We start from the raw sequence: 17,508 nt of genomic DNA on the forward strand, positions 1-17,508 counted from the left end.
GATATCTTTGTATTGTGTCCTACCTTTGTTTCATGTATTTTGTTATTGTTATGATCATTTGGTGTATTCAGACCAAAAGCTACCTTGTTTCTTTGTTGTTTTTTTTACGTAATAAACCAATTACTAGCCAATGTTAGGTGCAGATAGTAGGTTGGCATGCAAAGACACACTCATTGGCACACACATACGAATTGACCCTTGGATCAAACTTTTTTTGGGGTTTTTTGTTTTTTGCAAATGGGCTTCCCTAACTCATGCCTTTTTGCAAATCGGTTGCCATCTTTTCATTAACCTTTGCAAATTAGTCCCTGAGGTTAGCAACCGTTAGTGAGGGTAACGGCTAAAGTAAGGCAAATTGACAGTTGTACTTTTATGAGATTGCTAATGTGCAAAATACTAATAAGTTGGGGACTCATTAATTTGCAAAATGTTACAAAAATAATTGTTTTACGCTCCGAGGACAATTTTGAAAAATTTGAATCAAGCAGCAAAAACTTTTAAATGAAATAAAATGACTGTTTTGCCCTCTTAGAAGAACAGTGTGTAAATAAAAAATAAGACGGGGTTTATTTTGCAAAAAGAAACAAAAATGCAGCAAAATGATAATTTTTTCCCATCATTCTTCGTACAAAATTGAGTAAAACAAGAAATATTTTTTAAAACTAATAGAAAAAGCGACAATCCAGATATAAAATTGTGCGACAACAAGAAAACCAATCCATACTCGTATTTGAAATTTTGAACCCACTTTATGAATTATGCAGAGCAGATGTATTGGGAAAATGATCGCTGGATTAGTTGATCAATTTTGATGGGTCTTTCTTTGATGACTCAGGTTTAGAACCTTGGTAGCTGGTACCGTGTGGGTTAAATCGATGAAGCTTGAAAATGACCGAGCATTCTCCAAGACAGTCACAAAAAAGAAAAAATGGTCACCACTGATGCAAAAACTATCCACCATCTATAAACAGAGAGCGAGAGATCCTCGATGGAGCCGCTGGAAGGCACCCATTTTCCGTGGAAAATAAAAAAACGCGTGCACTTTCTGTGCATTTACACAAACTAAAGAAACGAAATCCTCGACTAGTTCGAGGATCTCGTTTCTACGAAAGGGGTAAAATGCACGAAATCGTTTCCCGACCACCCCCGTCGGGAAACGAATCCGCGCATTAAATTTCTTCTCCTTTTTGCCTCATTTCTTCTCCTTTGTAACCTATTCTTCTCCGCTGAGCAGAACCGAAGAAGACCCCCCATCTTCTCCTTTGCTGCTGAGCAGAACCAAAGAATGACCCGATCAGGTTTGCTCTCAAAACTCTCTCCCTTTCTCTGAAGACCTCTCTCAGACTATTCACATTCTCTTGGTTTATTGGGTAATTGGGGAGGTGGTTTCCTTCCTCTTTGATTTTTTTATTTTTTTGTTTTGTATGATGGTGTTTTATGGTGGTGGGTTTTTACCTGTGGTGTTCGTGTTCCATGGAGGTTTTTTTTTAGCATGATAGTTTTCTCTAATTTAAAGCTGGAGGTTCATAATGCCTTCATATGCAGAAACATTAGGATGGTTCTGTCTATCTTTTCACTATTCTTTTCCTTTTTCCTTTATGAGCTCTGTTTTTCCTGTACCTCTTTCTTTTCTGTTTTTGCTGTACCTCTACATTGTTAGTAAGGGGGTATTTCCTATAGAGATACAAAGAGACGTGGGTATCTTATCCTAAAATAAAACCGCAATAACTTGAAAACATCATATTTATGAGATATCCTGTAAATCAGCATTTTCTCTTGTTGGAACATAATCCTATGCATTTTGAATATGCAAACTGCTTTGTGCTTCTTTGATTGAGACATTCACAAAGCCTGATGTGGTGTTTCTACAAATGGTATTTCTGATGGCAGTTCTCTGCAAGAAAGAAATTGGAAGAGTAACCTGGAAGGATGACTGTACCTAGTTGTCCATATATGTTTACTCCTAGAGTAGTTTCAATGCGAAATTTGCACGTGAAAGTTAGTGTTTTTTTTCAAAATGTTATAGCATAAATCCCTCTGTTTTTCTTCTTCATTTTTGGGCTAAACCTCTCTTCTTCTCAAGTAGCTGGGCAAATTTTTGTAACTGAAAACTGGTGACATACACTATTCTTCCAATCTATCAGCTGAGAAAGCATCTCATGAAAGGCAAAAAAATAGCCTAAGTCCACATAGAAAGGCTTGCTACTTTCCTGTTATATGGAACAAATGAAAATTTTAATTTAGCAGGCACTCAAAATGTTGGTTTTGTACTAGTACACCATATCAGAGCATTTACATTCATTTTGCATTACCATCTATATGCATGCTTGCATTGAAGTGAATGCCTTCATAAACATTTGTATTTATTTGTGGTTCCAGTGAAGACAAGACTTTTTCTCCAAAAATCTTATATTAGTTAATATCATAAGAGTTAAGCTATGTGAAATACAAAACTAGATAAGCATCAGAAACACTAGAAACTTGGTTGAGTTGGTCAGGTGTTATGGACTTGTCAACTTGGACCTAATCCCTAATCAGTTTGGATTCTCAAGTTTTGTGAGACTTGAGACAAGTTAGTTTTAGTTGTGCCTTGCATGTCATTAAAATCTTAGGATACTAGTCCATGCTGACTACTGAGGTTTTTGATATTGAAACTGAGATTGCAGATTCGGATACAAAATAGAGAAAGTACCTACTTCCTGCTTTGAGATTTCTGGAAATGTGGCTCATCATGCAACTACTAAATTTTGGTTTGCAATGTTGATTTATTTTGTGATCCCCTTCTTGATTAGATTACTTTACTGTAGTGTGGTCCCCTTCTTATGAAATGGAAGAGGCATGCCATCTCATGTTCAATGCTCATTGTTGGCACACCAAACACACAATCATACAAAACATGCACATATACAGGTGCACACACATGCACACTCTCATATAGTTATTCATATCATCATTAGCTTATGAATTTACTTTAAATTACATGTGTTGTTAGCTTGAATCTTGTTAGTGTTAAGTTTTTTTTTTTATAAAAATTACTTAGTTCATTTCTTTATCATAGGAATGGCTCCATCAACTAAGGATGAATCAAAGAGAAATATGCAGTGGCTGGCAATACATGACAAATATTTCATACATTGCATGCTAGATGCATGTCGGAATGGATACTCAATTCCGGGTGGGTTTACTACAAAGGGGTGGACAGAAATAGCAAACAAATGATGAAAGAATTTGGCAAGGAGTTTGAGAAGGTCAAACTAAAGAATCACATAAAGATAATTTAAAGGCATTTTAATGTTTTAAAGGAAATTCTCAATACAAGTGGCATGGGGTGGAATGGAGCTACCAAAAGTTTAGATGTTGAAGATGAAATATGGAACTCGTATATTGAAGTAAGTACTCAAAATTTTGCTTAATAATTTTTTGTTTGGCAACATATACTCTAATATAAATGTTGTTTTATGCAGAGGTATCCAGATAGAAAGAAGCATAGAACGGAAGGTTGGGATTGGCATGAAGAACTGTCTATTATTTTTGGTGAATTTGGTGCTATTAGAAATGAAGCATTTACTTTATTTAGCAAAAAACTTCATGATACCAGCCCATTATTTGGTAAATCTATTGGCTTCATTTTGTGCATGATGTAGCTTGTTAAATTATATACTTAAATATATATATATATATATATATATATACACGAATGTATATATTTAAGTATATAATTATACTGTATAACCAAAATACCCGATAGGGGTATTTTGGTCATTTCACTGTACATTTTTTAGATGTTTTTCTTTCTTTATTTTCCTTTTTCTTTTTTTATTTTCCTTTTTATTTAATGTCTTTTTGGGCCACATAAAGGGGCCCCACCCTCTAGTCGTTGGGGCCCCAAACGGTCATAAATATGACCGTTTGGGGCTCCCAACGGCTAGAAGGGAGCCCCTCTATGTGATCCCTTGGGTCCTCCCTCATCCTTGTATGGCTTTTAGCCTCTTCATTTCTCTCATTCAATAAAGTTATTTTTGCCATTGAAGGCTTTTCACCCCTTAGTGGATTATTTGCACTTGTATTGTGCTTGTGTTCTCTTTTGCACATTGTATGCTTGTGTTGTTGGCTTTCATTCTTCTCCTCTTTTCACATATTGATGCTTGCGCGTATTTCATTACATGGTATCAGAGCAAGGTTGGTGATCTTGCATTCTTATTGAAGCCTTTGGGAAGCGTGCCTCTCAACCTCTTTGAAGAACGGAATCCTCTTTGTTATCTATGGGGTCCGAATCAAAGGTAGAGCTCTCTTTTAAGCTCAATGAATCCAATTATCTTATATGGGCTTCCGCTATGGAGAATCACTTAAGAGGTAAGAAACTTTGGGGTTTTGTTATGGGAACCTCTCCCGAACCTTCTCTTGAACTCACTAAAATGGAAGGAGATGTTGAAAAGGCTTTGGAAGGCAATGAGCTCATCAAGGCAATCAATGATCATCAATCCAAATTAGAGGATTGGGAAAGTAACCATGCCAAAATTTTGGCATGATTCATGAACAATGTTGATCTAAAGAATTGTGCCCATATTACGAAATTTAGAAGAGCCAATGAGGCATGATTCTTTCTTAAGGGTATGTATACCCAAAAGGACCTTGCTAGGCAATTCTTTTGTCAAGAAAAAATTAGATCTACCAAAAAAGGGGACATGAATGTCCAGGATTATTTTAGTGCTCTTACTCCCCTTTGGGATGAGCTTGCCCTCCTTGAACCTAAATGGGTGGCTCCACAAGATATTGAATTAAGAAGGGAACAAGTTGAAAAGAACATTTTTTTCAATTCCTCCATGGTCTTAGACCGGAGTTTGAGCAAGTTCGGGCATCTCTTCTTCATCATAGCAAAGCTCTACCTATTGAGGATGCTCTTGCCGAAATATGCCAAGCTGAAACTCATCTTGGCATTTCCCTAAAGAATGATGATGTATTGGCCGTTATTAGGCCCGAAAACAATGTTAAACCATATAAACCTCCTCATTTTGGAAAAAACAATAGAAGAGGTATCATATGTCACTTTTGTAATGAACCGGGGCACATTAAGTCTGTTTGCCCCAAGCTTAAAGCTATGGTTGCCGCCGTTGAAGAAAATGCTTCAAAAAGGGAAGAAGATGGAGGTGATATTAAAGTAGCTCTCAATCAAATCTCTGAAGCGCTCCAACATCTTCTCAAAAATTCATCTTCCTCTACCTCGGGTGCCGCGGTTGCCTACGCTTCATCACCCCTAGGTATGTGGATTCTTGACTCAGGCGCATCTTTCCATATGAAATCTCATAAAAATATTTTATCAAATTTGTTTACTGACCTCATACTTTCATATGTTTCAATGGCCGATGGGACATCTTTAAAAATTGATTGTATTGGAACACTTGATTTAAATCAAAATTTTATTCCAAAAGTAAGAGTTGTTCCAAAAATCAATCTTAATCTTCTCTCAGTTTTTCAAATTGTCGATCACGGTTGCCAAGTCTCTTTCTCACCCAAAGGTTGCACTGTGCAGGATCTCCAGTCAGAGAAGCTGATTGGGCGCGGCCATAGAAGGGGTGATCTTTACTACATGGATTTTTTGGCTCTTCCAACCAAGTTATTTTGTAATCTTGTAAATGTCAAAAATATCGATATTTGGCATAAGAGACTTGGCCACCCCAATTTTCTAAAGATGTCTCTATTTCCTTTTTTAAGCAATTCTTGTAAAAACAATCATATGTCTTGTAAAGATTGTATCTTTGAAAAATCTAAAGCTATTTCTTTTCCTCAAAGAAATTTTGTCTCCACTAGGCCATTTGAATTAATACATTCTGATGTATGGGGTCCCTCTTCGGTTGTATCCAAAGGAGGATTTTCATATTATGTTCTGTTTATTGATGATTTTATTAGATTCGGATGGAACTATTTTTTAAGAAATATGAAGTTTTCTCTTTTTTTAAAGAGTTTCATGCCATGATAAAAAAATCAATTCCTTGGCAACTTGTCTATCCTTAGATCCGACTCAGGAGGCGAATTTATGTCAAATGAATTTCAAAATTACTTAAAGAAAATGGGATTTGTCATCAACGTTCTTGTCCAAACACTCCGCAACAAAATGGTCTTGCGGAAAGAAAACATAGGCACACAATAGAAACAACTAGAACCTTGTTGATTTTCAAAAATATCCCAAAATCTTTCTGGGCTGAGGCGGTTTTGACTTCAGTATATTTAATTAATCGAACTCCCTCATCTTCTTTAAAAAATTTCTCTCCATTTGAAAAGCTTTACAATAAGACTTCTGATTATCAAAGGCTAAGGATCTTTGGGTGTAAATGTTTTGTCTTAACTCATAACAATGCTAATCTTTCTTCAAGGGCGATTGAATGTATATTTTTGGGGTATGGTGAAAAACAAAAGGGTTATAGGTGCTTTGATGTAACAAATAACAAATTGATATCTCAAAGGATGTCACCTTCTTAGAAAATGAAAATGGATTTTCACTCCAATCAAATGAAAAGGTAGATCACTCATTCCTGTTTGATTTATTATCGCATGATAATAGCTTTAAAGAGCCTATTAATGAACAACAAGAAGAACATATAGAGGATTTGAATACTGAACAAGAAAATATAAATGAACCTACATCTAGGCAAATTCAAGTTTATTCCAAAAGAGAAGAGGCAAATCCTCCTTGTGCTCTCGAGAGATATTCTCAAAGAAACATTATGGAAGAATCATCTCAAAGAAGGTCAAGTCGTGTAATTAGAGCACCAAATAAATTTGTATCCTATGAATCCTTTTCACCAAATTTTAGGGCATGTCTGTTAGCTTTGCATTCTTTTCATGAACTGTATCATTACAATGAAGCTAAACAATATGATCATTGGGTTAAAGCTATGGAACTTGAACTAGATGCTCTTGAAAGGGCGAAAACATGGGAAGTTGTTGATTTTCAAAAAGGGAAGAAACCTATCGGGTGTAGATGGGTTTTTAAAGTTAAAACCAAAAGTGATGGGTCTTTGGAAAGATATAAGGCTTGATTGGTAGCAAAAGGATTTGCTCAAGAATACAAGGTAGATTATGATGAGACTTTTGCCCCTGTCACTCGAATGATTAGTGTTCGAACTCTTATTATTGTTGTTTCTATTAAGAAATGGAACATTTTTCAACTTGATGTGAAAAATGCTTTCTTGAATGGTGATCTTAACGAAGAGGTTTATATGGAACCTCCTCCTGGTATGAATCTTAATGGAAAAGTCTTGAAATTAAAAAAGGCTTTATATGGTCTTAAACAAGCTCTCAAAGCTTGGTATGGAAAATTTAGCAATATCTTGATTAATTTGGGTTTTATATCTTGTTATACTGACACTGCTCTCTTTGTTAAGAAAACAGGTGACCTCATAATCATTCTTCTTCTGTATGTTGATGACATGATCATCACAAGAAATGATAAAAAGGGAGTAGATGATGTGAAATTTATTCTAAAGAAAACTTTTGATATGGTTGACTTGGGTTATTTGAGATATTTTTTAGGTATTGAAGTGGCGTATTCGCCTCGTGGGTATATCTTGTCTCAAATGAAATTGACAGTTGACATTTGTACCAAGTCAGGAATTTTGGATAAAAAAACAGTCGAGACCCCTGAAGTTATAAATGCAAAACTCAGACTTGAAGATGATGTTATCCTTGAAGATCATATGCCTTATCGCCAACTAATTGGCTCTCTCACCTACCTATCCATCACCCGCCCGGATATAACTCATGCGATTCATGCTGCAAGCCAATTTCAGCATGCTCCTACTTCTGTACATATGGCGAGCGTAATGAGGATTGTGCGCTATATCAAGAACACCTTCTCTAAAGGGCTTTTCTTATCCTCTTCTTCATCTCTTGAATTAAATGCTTATACTGATGATGATTGAGGAGGAAATCTCAATGATCGAATCTCAGTCACTGGTTTTTGTGTTTTCTTAAGAGAATCGCTTATCTCTTGGCGGTGTAAGAAGTAGCAAAAAGTTTCTCTTTCTTCCACTAAAGCCAAATATCCGACGATGGCAATGACAACTATGGAAATTGTATGGATTAAAAGTCTCCTCAGCGACATGGGCATCTGCATTTCTACTCCTACCAAGATGTGTTCCGACAATAAGAGTGTCATCTATATTGTTAGCAATCACACCTTTCATGAGCGTACAAAGCATATTGAGATAGATTGTCACTATGTTCACGATGAATACCTCAAAGGGACCATTTCATTGCCATATGTTACTTCAGAGTTTCAATTAGCGGACTTCTTCACCAAAGCTCTACCAGCTCCAAGATTTATGTTCCTTTTTGACAAACTTTCCGTCTTCTCCCCGTAAAGTTTGAGGGGGAGTGTTAAATTATATACTTAAATATATATATATATATATATATATATATATATATATATATATATATACGAATGTATATATTTAAGTATATAATTATATTGTATAACCAAAATACCCGATGGGGGTATTTTGGTCATTTCATTGTACATTTTTAGATGTTTTCTTTTTCTTTATTTTTCTTTTTCTTTTTTTATTTTCCTTTTTATTTAATGTTTTTTTTTTGCCACATAAAGGGGCCCCACCCTCTAGTCATTGGGGCCCCAAACGGTCATAAATATGACCGTTTGGGGCTCCCAACAGCTAGAATGGAGCCCCTCTATGTGATCCCTTGGGTCCTCCTCCTCCAACAACAACAACAACTACGCCTTCATCCCAAAACAATTGGGGTCGGCGATATGAACCAACAAAGAAAATCATTCTGGGTCTTCCACATGAATCCTTCTTCTCTAATCATTTCTATCCAATGTCATGTCCTCGGTGAGGTTCAAAGCATTCATATCCTTTCCTATCATGTCCATCCAAGTCTTCCTAGGCCTACCCCGACCTCTTTTAACTAATATATTTTTCCATTTCTCCATCCTTCTAACTGGAGCATCATTTAGCCTTCGCCGAATATGTTCAAACCACCGTAAACGATTCTCTCTCATCTTATTTTCAATGGGTCCTCCCTCCTCTATAAATTGAGGGCTCCTCCCTCATCCTTGTATGGCTTTTAGTCTCTTCATTTCTCTCATTCAATAAAGTTATTTTTGCCTTTGAATGCTTTTCACCCCTTAGTGGGTTATTTGCACTTGTATTGTGCTTGTGTTCTCTTTTGCACATTGTGTGCTTGTGTTGTTGGCTTTCATTCTTCTCCTCTTTTCACATATTGGTGCTTCCGCGTATTTCATTAGAGTAGCTAACAATTTTAGAAGTCATTAATTGGTGTCCCATATATTTTTTACTTGATGAGTTCGTATTTCTTTATTGAGTAACAACATTAAACTCATGTTTCAAAATTAATGGTGTGAATTATATATTTTGAATGACAAGCATTTCTATTATTTGTTTTTATAGCTTCTATGCATAATGCTTACAGGGAAATTGTATTCTTGTATAAAATAATAGGTGCTCTAGTCTTGTTTGTGCATTGTTTATGATTGATTAATTAAATATTTATTGCTTTGGTATATGCAAAATGTAACAAGGACTCAAATTGTTTGAACATGAACCTGATATGGATATGATTATCCTTGCAACACTTGTGACATTTATTATAATAACCACTTATTATTATATAAGAAGAATATCCAGACAAGTTATACTTGACTCAATTCACTCTGGAGGAGATTTTGTTTATGATTGCCTTCATGAAAATCGAAAAAATAGTTTTGACTTATTACGCATAGATCCAGAACTATACAAAGAGTTGTGTAACAAATTAAGGATAAAAGATCTAGTACGTGATTCATGCCAAGTGATGCTCGAAGAAAAGGTTGCAATATTTCTTTATACATTATGACACAATGAGCAAAATAGGGTAGCACAATATGTATTTCAGCATTCAGGTCAAACAATTAGCAAATATTTAAATTTGGTATTGGACACAATATGTGAATTGGGTAAAGACCAGAGTTTCCAGTTGAGGAAGCGGGAGTGGGAAGCGATACGGGAAGCGAGGCACTTTCAAAAATGCAGGAAGCGGGGAAGCGTGGGACCACTTAGAAGAAAATTACGAACCATCTCGGAAGCGAGGGGGAAGCGAAAAAATGAAAAAAATGGGGAAGCGAGGGGGAAGCGCGCTTCCCAAAAAAGGGGGACGCTTCCCCTCACGCTTCGGAAGTGCGACGTTTCGCGCTTCCGAAGCGCGCTTCCCCTTTACCCTAGGCGCTTCCGGTAACTCTGGTAAAGACTACGTACAATTGCCTGACAATAGCATTCCACCTAAGATCAACAACGACCCTCGATTTTTTCCATATTTTAAGCTAATAATATATTTCATTTATGTTATTTTTCTTACATTGAAATATATATTTAATTATTTTATTTATCACTATTATTTTAGGATTGTATTGGTGCTATTGATGGAACTCATATCCCAGCTTGGGTGCCTGCAGCCTCACAAGTGCGATTTCGTAATAGAAAGGGTTACTTATCCCAAAATGTAATGGTAGTAGTGGAATTCGATATGAGGTTTCATTATGTACTTGTAGGATGGGAAGGGTCTGCATCTGACTCGATGGTTCTTACAGTGCACTTGATAATATAGAGTATCCGTTCACAATTGCTCAAGGTAACATGCATTACTACAATTTTTTTTTCATATATTGTTATTCAAATTTTATTTTTTATGTATCGTTTTATGTGCAGGAAAATATTATCTTGCTGATAAAGGATATCCAAATATGGAGGCATTTCTTACACCATTTCCTTCAACTCAGTATCATTTGCAAGAATTTTATGGCCCTAATGCACGCTGCCCTGTTAAAAATAAAGAGCATTTTAATCTTCGTCGCTCATCAATAAGAACTACTATGGAACGAACATTGGGTTTGTTAAAAGCTAGATTTCCAATGTTAAAACCACAAATACAATATCCATATTGTACTCGAGTAAAAATACTGCTTGTTGTGCATTGCATAACTTCATTTTAGATTGTAATTCAGAAGCCATGCAATTTAGAATTGAAGATGAATGTGATAGAGAAGAGGAAGTCAATGATGATGATGATGGCTTATTAGCCAACAGTCGAGCATGTCATCGTCATAGTAATAACCCATTACGTTTTAATATTACAAATCATATGTGACGAGATTATTGCAGGTAATAGGCTGTGATAAATATTTTAATGTTTGGATATCATTTATAGAATAAATTCTAACATGAATTTCATCATTTGTAGGCAACATAGACGTCGGAGGTAGGTCAACTTGAGTTATAAAGGTTTGGCAGTTTAGTACTTGAAGGCAGATTTTCTAATTATATTTAGACAATTTATGATAAGAAATTGCAATTTCTATGGATTATGGTTATGTAGTCTCGATTTTCATCTATTTGCTAGCTGATGTACTCCAAAGAACCACTAGTTGTTTGCAATCTAAATTTTATTAATGCATATTGGGTTTGGATATTGTGGTGTGAATATGGTTATAAGTTGTATGTGTATAAAGGTAATTCTATTATTTCTGTGTTCATTGTTTTTATTCATAGAGTGTGCCACAGTTGTTTGTCGTAAAGTTGGGCCGTTGTCTCAAAAGAAAACTTGAAAATTTTGTAGATCACACAGAGAGAGGGTGGTTATTACCCCAGGATCAGATTTTGTAGTTTAAACTTTTATTTATGCCGTCTATCAGATTTTGCATGGAGGGAATTGGTGCAACGAGGTATCCATATGTATCAACCACAGGATCATAACCCCATAGTTGATCATGCTCCTGGAAGCCATCATGTAGTCATTCTCCCGGGTCTTATCGAGCCATTTAACCATGGTGATTCCCATCAGCATCATGTTAACTTGCATGCTTATACCAACAGTCTTGTTAGATCATAACCCATGTCCCGAGTCCATTTCATATTTTGCAGGTCTCAATTGATTCACGATTTGTTATTGTTTCAGAACATATTTGAGTATAGCCCTTTTTATCAACTGCTAGTAGGTTATCTTTGTGTGTGTGTGTGTGTGTGTGTGTGAGAGAGAGAGAGAGAGAGAGAGAGCTGAGTATCGGGCTTGGATGTTAATGCATATTTAGATCTATATATTCATGAGCTGAGTAGTGCACAAAAAAGCATTTTCCATGATTCATAGTCAAACAGTAGAAATCACATCCCTTCCTCTTTCCTCTCCATAAAAAACATTGTATTTGTAATCATTGCAGAAATGAAATGAAAGGATTTATAGTCTTTGCAGATCGTTTTCTTTGATGAATTGTTTTCCGTGACATGTTTGTATGTTATGGAAAAGGGAAGGTTTCTGCGGAAATGCACAAAGCACAAGGCCTTTTCGTGGGCTCCACCATGTCAATGCAAACAGAGGGCTTTCTTTCCTCGTGGAAAGAGAGACCCAAAACCAACGTGAACACCTCCCTTTCAGTTGATCCCCTTCCAGTAGGGGAGTGGTCCAACTCTGTTTCCGCGAAGGAGGCTCCATGCGGATTGAGGTGCAAGCCTCCTTCCACTTGATGCAAACGCGCCCTGAGGGTTAAGGAAAACAGGGTTACAAAGAGAGAAGGTTAGAGAGAGGGTATAAATCATAAATTATCTTTACTTATAACCATGGTCAGTCTGACCATTGGTTAGTTTGAAGCCATCTTGACAGGACTATTTTGCAACGGTGAAAGAGACGATCGGATTTGCAAACTGGTACAAGGGAGGGACTGTTGCAAATCACCAATAAGGCAGGGACTATTTTTTCAAAAACTTTTTTTTTAACAAAAAGTATTTGTTTCTTAAAGTCGTAAAAAATCGGTGCACTTGCTGCCTTTGTTTTTTTTAATTGCCAGAACTTACACACATGAAATATGGTGATTAAAAAGCCTAACCCCACCAATTGGACTATGTAGATTACATTTGTAGGACTAGATTCACTTAAAAATACATGTGCCATGAGATATTGTTCGCTTCAACTCATTGATACCGTGCACAGATTAGCACCATAGACTTTCCCACTTTATTATTAGTGGATTAGTGACCACAGATGGTTTCTAGTGAAATTTGATCAGCCTGGATTAAACAAGTGTTGTGATCAGGTATTTCACATGATTGTTTGGAAATTTTGCAGTTTTCAAAACAGGGTGTGCCATGAAGATGAGTTTATTTCAATTCGTCCAGCTAAGAGGGTCCTGTGTCAAGCTGAAGGCTGAAGATCAAACCCCACTGGCCCATGAGGGTTGGCACCATTGCTTTATCATGGTTTATCCATATAAGGCTGGTCAGTCGTGTGCTCAACTCAGAGTTTTACCTTGTAGGGAGGCAAGCCCATTACTCGATTCGGGTTTTCCTTCATCATAAAAAAAATCCATTGTAATCTGTCATGTAAATCTCCTTGGATCTCATCCGGTTAAGAGTGGGACGTTTCCTTGTAACCAATATATACTCATTTGGAATCGGAATGCAGAATGACTGAAGGATTTTTCTTCTTTCTATCGTTCCTCTCGATACCATGGTCTTGCCAAAGTTCAATAGACTGGAAATCAAGTTGGTTAAAAATATATATTTCATCAGTTGATATTCGTTCATGACCATCAGCTGGTGTCCGATCTTGAAAAGAACTTACATACTAAAAAGCAGTTGTTTAGAGCTAATGCTTGCTAACCTTGAGATTAGTTAATCAAAAAGTTCCATTTTTTTTGGCCGTTCTCTAAATCCTTTGTGCGTAATTAGAGTCTCCTTTGAGTTTAGATTAGACCAGACACGAAGAACGAACTTGATCAAATATTGAGGAAGATTAGTCTTTGACAAACATGGTTTTTTTTTTTTTGAAAGACCGATGCTTGTTGAATAGTTTGTAGAAATTCTGGCCAACATGAGTAAACTCTGGAGTGAGTTGGTTGAGTCATTGACCTGCTGACTAACTTGGTCCAGTGAAGATCAAAGGTCTCAGAACTTGTTCTTTTCGTTATTAGGAAGGACTTTACAGGTATGGTTGTCTGAACCGTGCTCCTCTTCACATGGAAAACCACAAGTCTTTGAACATCATAAAGCAGCCAGCTAGAAAGAAAATGACCAACCACCAACATAAATTCTAACCACAAAGGTGCTTCAACCAACAAAACTCAGTAAATCACTAACTGTTCTCCTATATATAAATACTCTGCCTATGTTGTGTTCCCTACATCTCCATTCAAAGCATTCTTCCTATTGGTCATACTGCAAAAAGCTTGTAGACATCTCGTAACACCCTCTCAATGGCTACCCAACGTTGTCTAATCTTAGCTCTGCTCCTCTCTTTGTCAATGCTAAGCACTGAAGTGTGTCAAGCCAGTCGCCGTCTGTCAGAGTTCAAATTTCCAACTGTTCCAGCCAATCCTACTTTACCCAAGCCCGAATTGCCTCCATGGCTTACCATCCCAATTCTGCCTAAGCCAACTTCACCCGAACTGCCAAAGCCAACAGTTCCAGAGGTGCCCACTTTGCCTAAGCCAACTCTCCCAGAGTTGCCCAAGCTGCCAGCTTTGCCAGAGTTGCCTAAGCTACCAACCTTGCCAGACTTGCCCCATCTGCCAACTTTGCCAAACTTTCCCCATCTGCCAACTTTGCCAAACTTGCCCAAGCTGCCAACTTTTCCAGACTTGCCCAAGCTGCCAACCTTGCCACAACCAACTTTACCAGAACTGCCCAAGCCAACCTTACCAAGTAACCCCCCTGTGCCCAACCCAAATTTGCCATGATTGCAGGCTAATTCCCAGCGTTGAATCTACTACTTGATGGTCTTCCTTCCAAGAGTTCAAGTAGAGATTGTTCTTGTCTGATAGATGTTCACATGTTTGGTTATTGTTTTCTAGCCCTTGTCTAAATGTTTCTGTAGCCAGTGGCAGCGTATATATGTACTTGTGCTTGCTTGCATTTCCCTCTCTCTTCTATTTGTGATGTAGTCGTCTGGTACATGACTGATTGTATTTGGTGCCTTCAAAAAGAATATAGTTTCCTTATCACCTTCACCTGCTTTTATGAAATTAAAAGCATTGGGTTTGCAAAACATGCATGTGACTACAAAGTTCTGACAACTGAGTGCTAATTAGGTCCAGCATGAGAACTGTGAAACGTGAACCGGATCAGTATCCAACCTGACATGGGATGCATATATTTAAGGATTCCCCATTCTTAAACTACGAGTGGGAGACAAATTCATTTACACCACAAACAGTATTAATTATCAAACTTAATGAGACAAATCATGAAATTGTGGTTGTAAATTCAAGCATATATAAGTTTGCCTTTGGAAGTAACCTGGCTTTGCGTTCTATTATGTACTTTACCTACTTGGTTTTAATTTGGTGGTCTCGTGCTACAGGTATCTGTTCTGAATCATGACATAACCATGGAATTGAAGTGAAAGTTCAAACTCAAAGCTACCAACTGTGCTTTTGAATTGAGAACTTTGTTAATTTTAGTGAGGTGTGGCTTTGAGGCTTTTTAGCTACAACCATGAGATTAACTAGCCATTATTCAATTATACCCTACTAAGACCACTTTCCCGCGCCACCTTTTTCTGCTGTCTAATCCCTAAATTTTGGACTCCTAAGACCTGTTTGCAAATTCCAACATGAGATATGGACCACAGGATGGATCATTTGCTTTATCCTGACCCAAATGGGTCAGATCCAGGACGAAGGTTTTGCAATTTTTGTCTGTTCCATATCCCACCCGCACACGAGATGCATGGTTGTGAGACCACGTGCACCATGCCCACACAAATAGGGCTGGTAAATGAACCGAGCAACTCGTGCCTCGTTTTGGTTTGGCTCATCTCAAAGTCATTCATGTTCGGTTCATTTGGATAGTGAGCCGAAGACGAGCTCATTCGTTGTACATAGCCGAGTCGATCATGAACAAAAGGTGTTCTTCTTGGTTGGGATGATATAAGCTCGTTTAGATAGCTTATGTAGAATTTATTGCAGTATAGGTCAAGAAATCATGTTAGCTCAACTGGGTGGTTGGGCTTACTTGTATCAGGTCGTGTGTTCCATTCCCGCTATAAACCCTTTAAAAAAAACATAATCTTTTATTTAGGCAAGCCAGCTCGGACTTGGCTTGTTTGGCTCAGAGCTCGGCTCAAGTCATATGAGCCGAGTCCGAACACAATATGGCTGTAAGTGAGCTGAGCTTGAACCGCCTCCGTTCAGCTCAGCCCTATAGATAATTTTTGGCTCCATGTCTCGGGGGCATAGCACGCAGGAGAATAGCAAGGAATCTAAACTAGGGTAGGCACAAACATACAGTAAAAAGAACAAGAACAGGCAGAAGAAAGTATATTGTTGCATCATACATTGCACTATGATATTCATATGCACCTTAAGATTTACCTATTGCATCAATACCAATTTACGTAAATCAAGTGAATGAACACATAAGAATACTTCTCAAATTATAAACTTTAAAAAAAAAATCTATCTTTAATATTTCTCTCAGTAGTTCAATAACTAAGAAGGAGGCAAAACTCAAACTGCTAGTGGAAATGTTCCTTGCTCACATTCATCTTGGCATAGAAACAAGAAAGCTTTTTCATAAGAGACACTTCCTTAAATTCATTCTCATCCATTATCTGTCTTTTTCTGCTCAAGACACAACTTGATCCCCATATTATAACAGCATTTTTTAATCTCATGATTTCCTCGTGCAATTGGGATACAATCAACTAAAGTCTCAGTTTCTACATGTTAGGTCAATTCCTCAAGAGAGAAGCTCAAGCAATTGACCAAAATTGCAAAAACTCTTTGAATCATCAAAGTGACAATTCCTAAACTGCATTTGGCTCTTAGTTTTCTGTATAATAAAATGCTCTATTTATCCATGTATTTCATTGTACTAATTGATGCAGAGCATCCGGAGATTCAGAATTCAGAAGCGGAGTTGGATTCTAATCCAACTCTTCAGACCTGATCTGGGCATCGCTACTCAAGGCGATCTACGCGCTTGCAGGACATCTCTTGTCCTAGTGGATCTGTAGTTTAGTTGATGTTCACCGTGTTTCTTCATTAGATGTGTCGATTTCATTGCGTCTTTATGGAATCACATTCTTGGATATTTTATCGACAGTAGTTATTTCATGTAATCTTTTTTTTTTTTTAAGAGCCGGATTCTACGGATCCGGATAGTTATGGTGCTCTGTAGGATTCTTTTGTGGCACTAGAAGGTGTATGGGGAACATGGGTAGTTTTTTTTATTTTTTTCATAATTGTATTTTTTTTAATGCATCTTGTGCATTATCCAGTTCGCTGCATGTTTTGGATCTGGATCAAGATTTATTTTATTGGAGCCCTAGTTGGCGTCATTTGGAGTCAACCATTTTGGTCATCATTCAAAATTCAACTTTTACTAGTCCAAGTCAATATGGTTGTTAGTCACTTAATGACCCTTGGAAAAAAATAGCTCAATCAAACTCGTTTTTGGAGCAAGGCTTGAGAAGGTTATTTTTTTCTTTAATGTGGCTCTTCCCCAA

The 17,508-nt window shown here is 37.1% G+C and overlaps 1 long non-coding RNA gene across 2 annotated transcripts; it reads left to right on the plus strand.

Annotated features, from left to right (window-relative positions):
• The first annotated feature begins 1,098 nt into the window (after positions 1–1,098).
• On the plus strand, positions 1,099–11,454 carry LOC149834422 (uncharacterized). Of its 2 annotated transcripts, XR_016432535.1 has the most exons (4): positions 1,099–1,298; positions 3,059–3,389; positions 3,465–3,498; positions 11,254–11,454. It is a non-coding gene; the product is annotated as an uncharacterized LOC149834422 (long non-coding RNA). The 2 variants fall into 2 exon arrangements; XR_016432536.1 differs by lacking the exons at positions 1,099–1,298; positions 3,059–3,389; positions 3,465–3,498 and adding exons at positions 10,510–10,644; positions 10,722–11,174.
• The last annotated feature ends 6,054 nt before the right edge of the window (positions 11,455–17,508 follow it).

This window comes from Nuphar pumila, chromosome 6, assembly GCF_984573655.1.
Source record: "Nuphar pumila chromosome 6, dmNupPumi1.hap1.1, whole genome shotgun sequence".
Classification (NCBI taxonomy): Eukaryota; Viridiplantae; Streptophyta; class Magnoliopsida; order Nymphaeales; family Nymphaeaceae; genus Nuphar; species Nuphar pumila.